An 8400-nucleotide genomic window follows, 5' to 3' on the forward strand; every position below is an offset into this window, starting at 1 on the left:
CCTTCTTGTCTGACCTGCCGTTGCAGTGCAAGCTTGCATCTGGATGCTCCAACCACACTAAGCCTTTCCTTGGTGAATGTGTAAACCATGATATGTTGTATCATCTAAGACCACCCGCACCCACATTCTCTTAGGATCTATTGATCTTTAGTCACTGACATGCCGGTAATAACCATATTGTCTGTCCTGAATGGTCCAGCTTCCTTCCCGCCTCTCGGTAGACCGCCAGGCTGTCTCTTTCTTATCGTGCTTGTAGTTATTTAGGGTGTCACTCTAGCAGATGCTACACTGACATGTGGAGAGGGTAACTAGCCATTCCACCCCTGGTGCAGTCTTTCCTGCCATCAACCAGTCTTGCCTGGCAGCCCTCCTGTCTTTCCTGGATGCCAACTGCTCTATTCTCAGTTGTCACTGGTGAGCCAGATAATCATTTAATCAGCACAGGTATATGTACCTGATAGACATTACTGCCAAAAGCACCTCTGTCAGTAACTTTGGAAAGTAATATGTAGAAATTAAAATTACCATAGGTTCATGTGGCGAGTGGGGCGGGGCCGAGGGACGTGGGAACAAGGAGTGAAGCCGGCAGAATGATTGGGAAATCAGCGACACCTGCATCCCACCGCCGGTCTCGAGTCCCACGCAGGAGATGGAAGTAAATAAAAACTGGAGATGGAATAAAACTGGAGCGACAATAGTGAAGGATGAGAGAGGACCAGGCCTGGGCCTTATTTTATGTTTTGGTTTTTATTTGCGCGCATCAGTCGTCCGTGAGGGGTTTATTATTACAGTTCATAAATGCAGTTTTTTTTCTTTTTTCTAAATGGATAGCAGTCAATACAATAATGTAGAAGTAAAACAAAAACTATTTTATAGCATCACTGGTATCAGTGATACTCACCTTCAGTCATAAAAAAGATGCCATTAAACAAATATGGAAATATATACTGTATTTAAATTGTTTCTACATTAATTAGAAGACTGAATGTGAAATTATTGCAGTATAAAAGTATATTTAAAAACTTTATTGTTAGGTTTGATTAATCACAAATAATTTCACAAAAAACATGTGCGATTAATTAGTCTGACTGCACTAGTCTCAATACTATAGCAGTCTTAAAACAGACCTATTTCAGTCTAAAGGAACATTTCACCCCAAAATAAAAATTCTGTCATCCTTTATTCACCCTCAAGTTGTACCAAACATATTTGACTTACTTTCCTCTTGGGCAACCATTAAACTGTGAAAGACTACTAGAAAAAACATTATAGGAGTAGTGGGTACCAGAAACTATCTTGTCGCCCACATTCTCCAACATATCTTCTTTTGTGTTAAGCTGAATTAAGTCATACATGCTTGGAACAACTTGTGGGTGAGAAAATGATGACAGAATTTTCACTTTTGGGTGAACTATCAATTTAACTTTAGACGTAATTCCAGCGTATCGATATCAATCAGGTGTCATTTCTGAATTTCTTGAGAAGGAAAAAACTAGATGAGTAACTAGTAACTAACCAGAGTAATGCTTTGATGACACCACATCAAGCATTACATTGAGAATTAACACTGACATGCCCATACAATGATTAACTATGCCTTAAAGGCTTGACACAAATCTCATCATCTCAGTATTCAGCTGTGTGACCCCGCAGGATCACAGTTACAATTACATTGTGTCTCATCTATATCTCTAAATGCAGACCAGGCTGTTTTTAAACTAAAGTATTAGATCTTATTTGATGTTTTCATACCGTCCTGCCTTAATTCAGAAGCATGCAACAGGTGTGAAGACTTGAATTTGACATTCAAAAAATTTCCTGACACATTTCATTTTGTTTACCAGAAAAGGTATCAGGTCAAGTCAGATTAGAATCAAAGTGCATGAATGACGAGGGAAAACTTGTGACAATGGACCACAGACCAAGACCTGAAACCCATTAACCAAGTTCAAGCTCAGATTTCAGAGCTTTTTTCCCCCCCAAATTCATCAAAAGGGTACGAGGGAACTTGCTTTCATCATCAAAGACATGTTCAAGAGAATAACTCTTAGTCATGAACAAGTGGGCTAAGGTCAGTATTGGATTACTAGTACTTGCTTTTGTGTTAAATGAGTAACCCTGATCAGTGGAGTGGAAAACAACCTTCACGCCTAGATGTTTATTAGACAGATTTTAGTTTCGGTAGAGTGTTTGCTGTGGCATGAACTAGTTTTGACATTATTAAGATGATTAGACCCAAAATAAAATGATGCATGATTTAAAGAGTTCGTAAGTAATATCTCCACTGCAAGCTATTACTGTTTTACTTCAATATGGTTCTCAGAAGTGAATTTATTGCAGGTATTACCTGAATCCCACAATACACCTCATAAATTGCACCAAAGCTCAGCGAGGACAAACTAATGAGGTAAACACCGCTTTACAACTTTTATACAGCTGCAGAAATGGATATGTAAATGTATGTATTAAAAAAAATACATTAGTACAATATGTTAGTACTATGCATGCAAACTGCCTGTGTATTTCCACAGAAAATGTGAAGTAAAATACTATTTGTCATATTTGTAATAATGTATGTTCACAATTTATTATATTTATATTTATGTGTTTTATAATGTTTTAGTAATGAGTTCTCTGTAACACTTCCTCAAGATTTAAAGGGATAGTTCACCTTAAAATGAAGTTAAAATAAATTAAAATGATTAATTAATTATGCTCACATCATTCCAAAGATTTAAGGCCTTTGTTCATCTTCGCAACACAAAATAAGATATTTTTGATTAAATCTGAGAGCTTTCTGACTCTATATATGCCCAAAAAGGTATACCGTATTTTTCGGACTATAAGTCGCACCTGAGTATAAGTCGCATCAGTCAAAAAATACGTCATGACGAGGAAAAAAACATATACAGTATAAGTCGCACTGGACTATAAATCACATTTATTTAAAACCAAGAAACAAGAGAAAACATTACCATCTACATCCGCTAGGGGGAGCTCTATGCTGCTAAGTGTAGGCTACAGGAGCACTGAGCAGCATCTCTGGCAGCATAGAGCGCCCTCTGGCGGCTGTAGATGGTAATGTTTTCTCTTGGTTCATTTTTCTCAGTTCATGTCAAATTAATTTTGATAAATAAGTCACACCTGACTATAAGTCGCAGGACCAGCCAAACTATGAAAAAAAGTGTGACTTATAGTCGACGTGTGTTCATGAGAGTACCATGATGCCTATACATAAAAAATTTGTAAAAACAGCAATGTTGTGAAATGCTATCACAATTTAAAATAAGTGTTTTCTATTTTATACTTGTTTATTTTTAAAATGTTTTCCTTTGATGCAAAGCTGAACTTTTAGCACCAACTCCTCTCTTTAGTTGTCACATGATCCTTCAGAAATTACTCTAATATGCTATAATCATTTGTGAATAACCATAATTACATATTGAAATAGCAACCCATTCTCACTCCAAAGGCGTCAAAAACCGAAGCATGGTCAAGCGCCCCTAGCGTCACTTTTATGACGCCAAATGTGCCTCTCGGCGTCGAATATCGAAGCAATACGACCTTCATTGCTTTCAATGGGAAACTTTTGGCGTCAGAATTCGACACGAGGACATTAGATGTTTATCGCTATGAAATCACGTTCAAGAAGTCTCATTCAGCACACATCGCGATACTTGCTATCAGTTCCACAGTTTGGGTGAGTAGTCGTATATACGCTCTTTTAATGCCTTTTATAAAATGTATTCTGTCTTATTTATTAATCAGATTAGTGCCATATGTTTAATCGCTGTATTATATCGGTCATCCGCGGCTGTCTTTGAGTTTCATTGCGTTTAAATAAATGAACACAGCTGCTAATTAGTCTGATTAAACTCTATCTGTCACGTGACGTGCCATAGACCTTCGATCCGTTTTATATTATTATTAATTTCAGGATTAATGATGTAAGTTGTATTTGTAGTAAAATCATGGTAATCACGACACTTACAATAGTAATAAATGAAATGTGAAGTTAAAACACAGTAAACAGGACATTAGTAACTGTAACTGTAGTTTTACTATGGTATATTAATAATCAATACAACAATACAATAATCACCAAACCAGCTATGTTTGTATCACTGTAATGTTAGTGTTTTTATGTGCTTTTATATGACAGATATCACAGTAATCATATGTTCTGTACCATGCTTTTAATACCTTTTAATGTAAATCCAAAAAAAAAAAAAAAATCCAATTAAAAATAAATAATAAAACATGCATTTTTCCATCTTGCAGTTCTTTCATATCAGTTTATATATATATATATATATATTATATCTAAATATTTTGCTCACAGATCATTATTAACATTCTGTATATAATTCAATTTTATTTACTCTCCCCTTTTTATTATTTTTATTTTTATTTTTAGCTGAAAAGACGTAAAGGCAGTCAGCCCAGTGGTGTTTCTGGAGAGGGATTCCTTCAGAAATGGAGAAGACAGAAAGCTGCGGAGGCAGATATTTGCAGCAGTAAGTCTGTGATAGTTTGTCCCTTTTATCAAACATTCCTGCTGTTATAATTTGTACAGCATTTGTTGTTTCTTAAACTGTTGCACTGTCCAAATACCCACACTTGCCATCTTTGCACTTGACCACTTGATTACTTATTTGAAGTCTTTCCTGTATTTGGCCTAGTGTTCGAGTGAGCATGATAACCACAAGTGTGTGTCGAACTTTTCATGACCTGATGACTGTGTTTCCCAATCCTGATCCTGGAGAACCCCAGCACTGCACGGTTTTGGTGTCTCTCTTATCTGCCTTGGAGTCTTCACTGATGAGCTGATGAGTTGAATCAGGTGTGTTTGATCAGGGAGACATCTCAAATGTGCAGTGTTGGGCTTCTCCAGGACCAGGATTGGGAGCCACTGCCTTATGGGACACTTATGTGTTTACAGAGATTTTTAATAACTAATTGTCAATATTTCACATACTGTACATTGGACAGCTTTCCGTGACCTCTTGTGAGATCTCGGCAAAAAGTCTGACGATTTATTCCAAAACATGATGCATGATGGGATACACTAAGCTTTGTATAGTGCTCCGGAGCAGTATTGGAGAGGTTTAGTGTGTGTTAAGGACGCTGTGCTTTGGCATTATTAAGACAGTCTCGTTCACACACTGTCACGTACACACACTCTCAAGTGGCCAAGACTGCAAGTGTGGGTATCTGGACAGGGTCAAAGTCTTAAAAATGATCCCTAAACACATCACAGTCTTAATAATCCAGTTTAACACTTGTATGATATTGTACAAGCCCCAGGACGGTCTCATCTGACACTATCAAAAGAATTCATATGACTATAGCTTGCTATTAATTACTTGCTTTCAATAATGGATGCATTTAACTTTTAATTATACAGCATCTTTACAGAGGTGTAATGTACAAGTTGCACGTAATTAATAATATTTCCTTCTTTCTGTCTTACAGGATTTTTTGCAGATAATCCTAATGCTGTTCTTCTTTTTCAGGTCTAAAATATCAAGCTCAACAACTCACTCAAGAGCCAACCCTCACAAACCTTCCTAAAAACTAAAAGAGCTATTACTGAGTCTCAGCGAATCTTGCCATGATCACCTCTTCCCAGGTACATTTGTTTAGAATATTTTTTTTAATCAACATTTACTCCTCAAATGCTCTGGTCTGAATCTTACTTTAAATTAACTTAATTATGTTTAATGAGCAATATTATTTGCACACAGAGTAAGTAGAGATTATCTTGTTTCACAGAAGAGAAGGAAGACCAAGGAAATGATTTGCTCAGGATGAGGAATGAAGACGGCCATCTTGTGCTCAAACAAACAGAAGTCCTCTGGTATGTGTGTGTTGAAGCAATGCTGTGTTATACAACATTTTATGATGATCTCTCACAGAACTGGTCATGTCAGCCTTGATTTCTTTTTTTACTATTACAATTACAGCATGTTAGCAAAGTGTGACTGGACATTTTTAATATTATGTTTTTAAAAACACACCACCTGTTTTAAAAGTAGACAAGTATCATGAAATTGGTTTAGTTGATATAAACACCAATGTACATTATTTCATTGTTTTCTAAATGTTATGTTATAAATTGTGAATTGATAGTTGATTGGTTTGAAGCCAGGCCTTACACTGCACAGACTAAAACACATTTGTGAGAGAAGTCAGGAACTTTGGAGAAAGATTCTAGAGGAAGAAAACACATTTACTGCAACAATAGATGAATTCTAGAGTCTCTGAGAACTACACATGCTAATGCAGTCTCATGAGCAAGACCTTTTCCTCTGTAACTTTTTCTTAATTCTTTAATTTTTATTGCAGTATTTTAATTGGTACAGATGATCTCATCAGCCAAATGAGGGGTTTTGACCAAGTGATGCTCTTGAAAGGAGTGAAAGAAGAGGATGTGCTAAATTCTCTTTAGAGAAAAAGCTTCTCAAAAGGTCTCAAAACAGCTTGAAGAATGGTAAGTGTACAGTACTACAAGGGTCATAGTTGCTCACCCTGCTAAAATCACACAGAACATAAGCTGAACTCTCTGTCCATTAAACAACTTCATCTGGATTGCTTGTTTCACTTTGACCAGGTCTGGCATCTTAGGACTGAGAGATCCTCTGGCTGAGGACAAGCTACACCACATCAGTGCTGGATATCAGCCACAAACTGTTTCCAGACACGAGAGAAGAAGAACACGATGGGGAGATGAAACCAGTTTAGATGTGATGATGGGAATCATTATTTTCTGGAACAGTATCTCATGTCTTATATGTATCACATGATCTGTATCACAGTTGACTGGATGGGACTGTGTGACTTTTAAGGACATTTCATCACTCATCTGTGTGAACTGATTTATATATGAGGTTAATGTATTTTTGATGATAATTATTTTCATTGAATCTTATTCGTCTTGATGCTACTTTATCAACTTTATAGTCTATGCTTCAATAAAATGAAAATGGTGAATATTGTGTTCTGAAGATTCTTGGTAAATACATCATTTTACTAGGTAGGCTGATATGTGTTTATTTTAGACTTGGAAAAACTACATATTAATTATTGGGATTATTTTTTTATTTAAGACATAAACATTTTTGATCGGATTAATAACATCTGGGACATCAGTACACCAGAAAGTAATTTTTTTATATTTTAGTAACAAATATGCAATTTTTTTAGTGAAATAAAGGGAGTTACGAGATTAACTATTCTGCATTACAAGATGGTGCCATGGGCTTTATTGTTACAAACACTTGAGGGATAACTGAGAATGTAGCAGGAATGATCAATGGGATCTTGTACTGCATTAAAACCAAGAGCACACACATGGTGTCCAGCACCTGAGGAGCAAGATACGGGGGTGAGGAGGACATTTTTACACTGATTTTTGCTAAATAGTTATATATATATATATATATATAAATTAATATTCTTAGCACTGCATGAATTTGTCCTTGTGTAATAGTGAAGTATCACAATGTGTATACATTGTCCCTGATTACTGCTTTACAGGTGGGGAATAGATAAAGGCAAGTTGTTGCAGGTTCATCCATTATATTTCTTGCCATATACTTCAAAAATCAAATAAATAATCTATTATTTTCATTATTAAATCATTTCTTTCTAATTTTTCAATGTTTCATCAGATGGCCTCACAATGTCCTGTCAAAAGGTATAATAGTCATGATGAATAGAATAGAAAACAGAGGACTGTGAAAACTGTCAGATATAAATGTAACTCAGCTCAGTTTGTTGTCCATGATGAGGAGAATACATATATGTAGGTTTTACTGCCCTTCTACCCCCAGGGGCCCAGTAGCACCCCCCGGAAGAGCCCAAAACTGTACATTTCAAATGGCTGTAAATCAGAGTCCAATTAACATATCAAAGAGAAAATGGGCAGGGTTATTACTTATGCTATGCTGATAAAATAATGTTGAGCTCAGTTTTCAGAAATAAATGGAAAGCTGACATAAAGGCATTTTAAATATTGCTCACTGTAAAATACCACATTTCAGCCTGCCTCTCAAATATATCATAGAGGTTTGCACAATAAACATATTTAGATATCCAGTTTTCCTTAAAATAAATAATTTATTTCGTTTCGTTAATAAAAAGTTTTAAACTACATTACCCACAAGCCTCCATCGTTCTATCTATGCAAAGGCAACACTAGGGGGCTGTTTTTTGTAGTTCATTGAAGTTATGCTTAGGGTTAGGATTAGGATCTCGCTAAAGATGTCATTTTTGTCAAGATAGCAACACTTCATTGTTGACTTAATATATTACTAATGTGATGATAGCAGCAAAACATACTTTTTTACATGATGCGCTGTTTAATATGGGTTAAAAGATAGTCCAACCACAGACTGT

At 35.9% G+C, this 8400-nt stretch overlaps 1 long non-coding RNA gene across 2 annotated transcripts; it reads left to right on the forward strand.

Annotated features, from left to right (window-relative positions):
• Positions 1 to 3454: 3454 nt before the first annotated feature.
• On the forward strand, positions 3455 to 6993 carry LOC127977176 (uncharacterized). Of its 2 annotated transcripts, none has more exons than XR_008158146.1 (5): positions 3455 to 4843; positions 5517 to 5632; positions 5776 to 5860; positions 6366 to 6493; positions 6614 to 6993. It is a non-coding gene; the product is annotated as an uncharacterized LOC127977176 (long non-coding RNA). The 2 variants fall into 2 exon arrangements; XR_008158145.1 differs by having other exon boundaries at positions 3455 to 4517.
• The last annotated feature ends 1407 nt before the right edge of the window (positions 6994 to 8400 follow it).

The sequence above is a fragment of the Carassius gibelio genome, chromosome B18 (assembly GCF_023724105.1).
Source record: "Carassius gibelio isolate Cgi1373 ecotype wild population from Czech Republic chromosome B18, carGib1.2-hapl.c, whole genome shotgun sequence".
In the NCBI taxonomy this organism is placed as follows: domain Eukaryota; kingdom Metazoa; phylum Chordata; class Actinopteri; order Cypriniformes; family Cyprinidae; genus Carassius; species Carassius gibelio.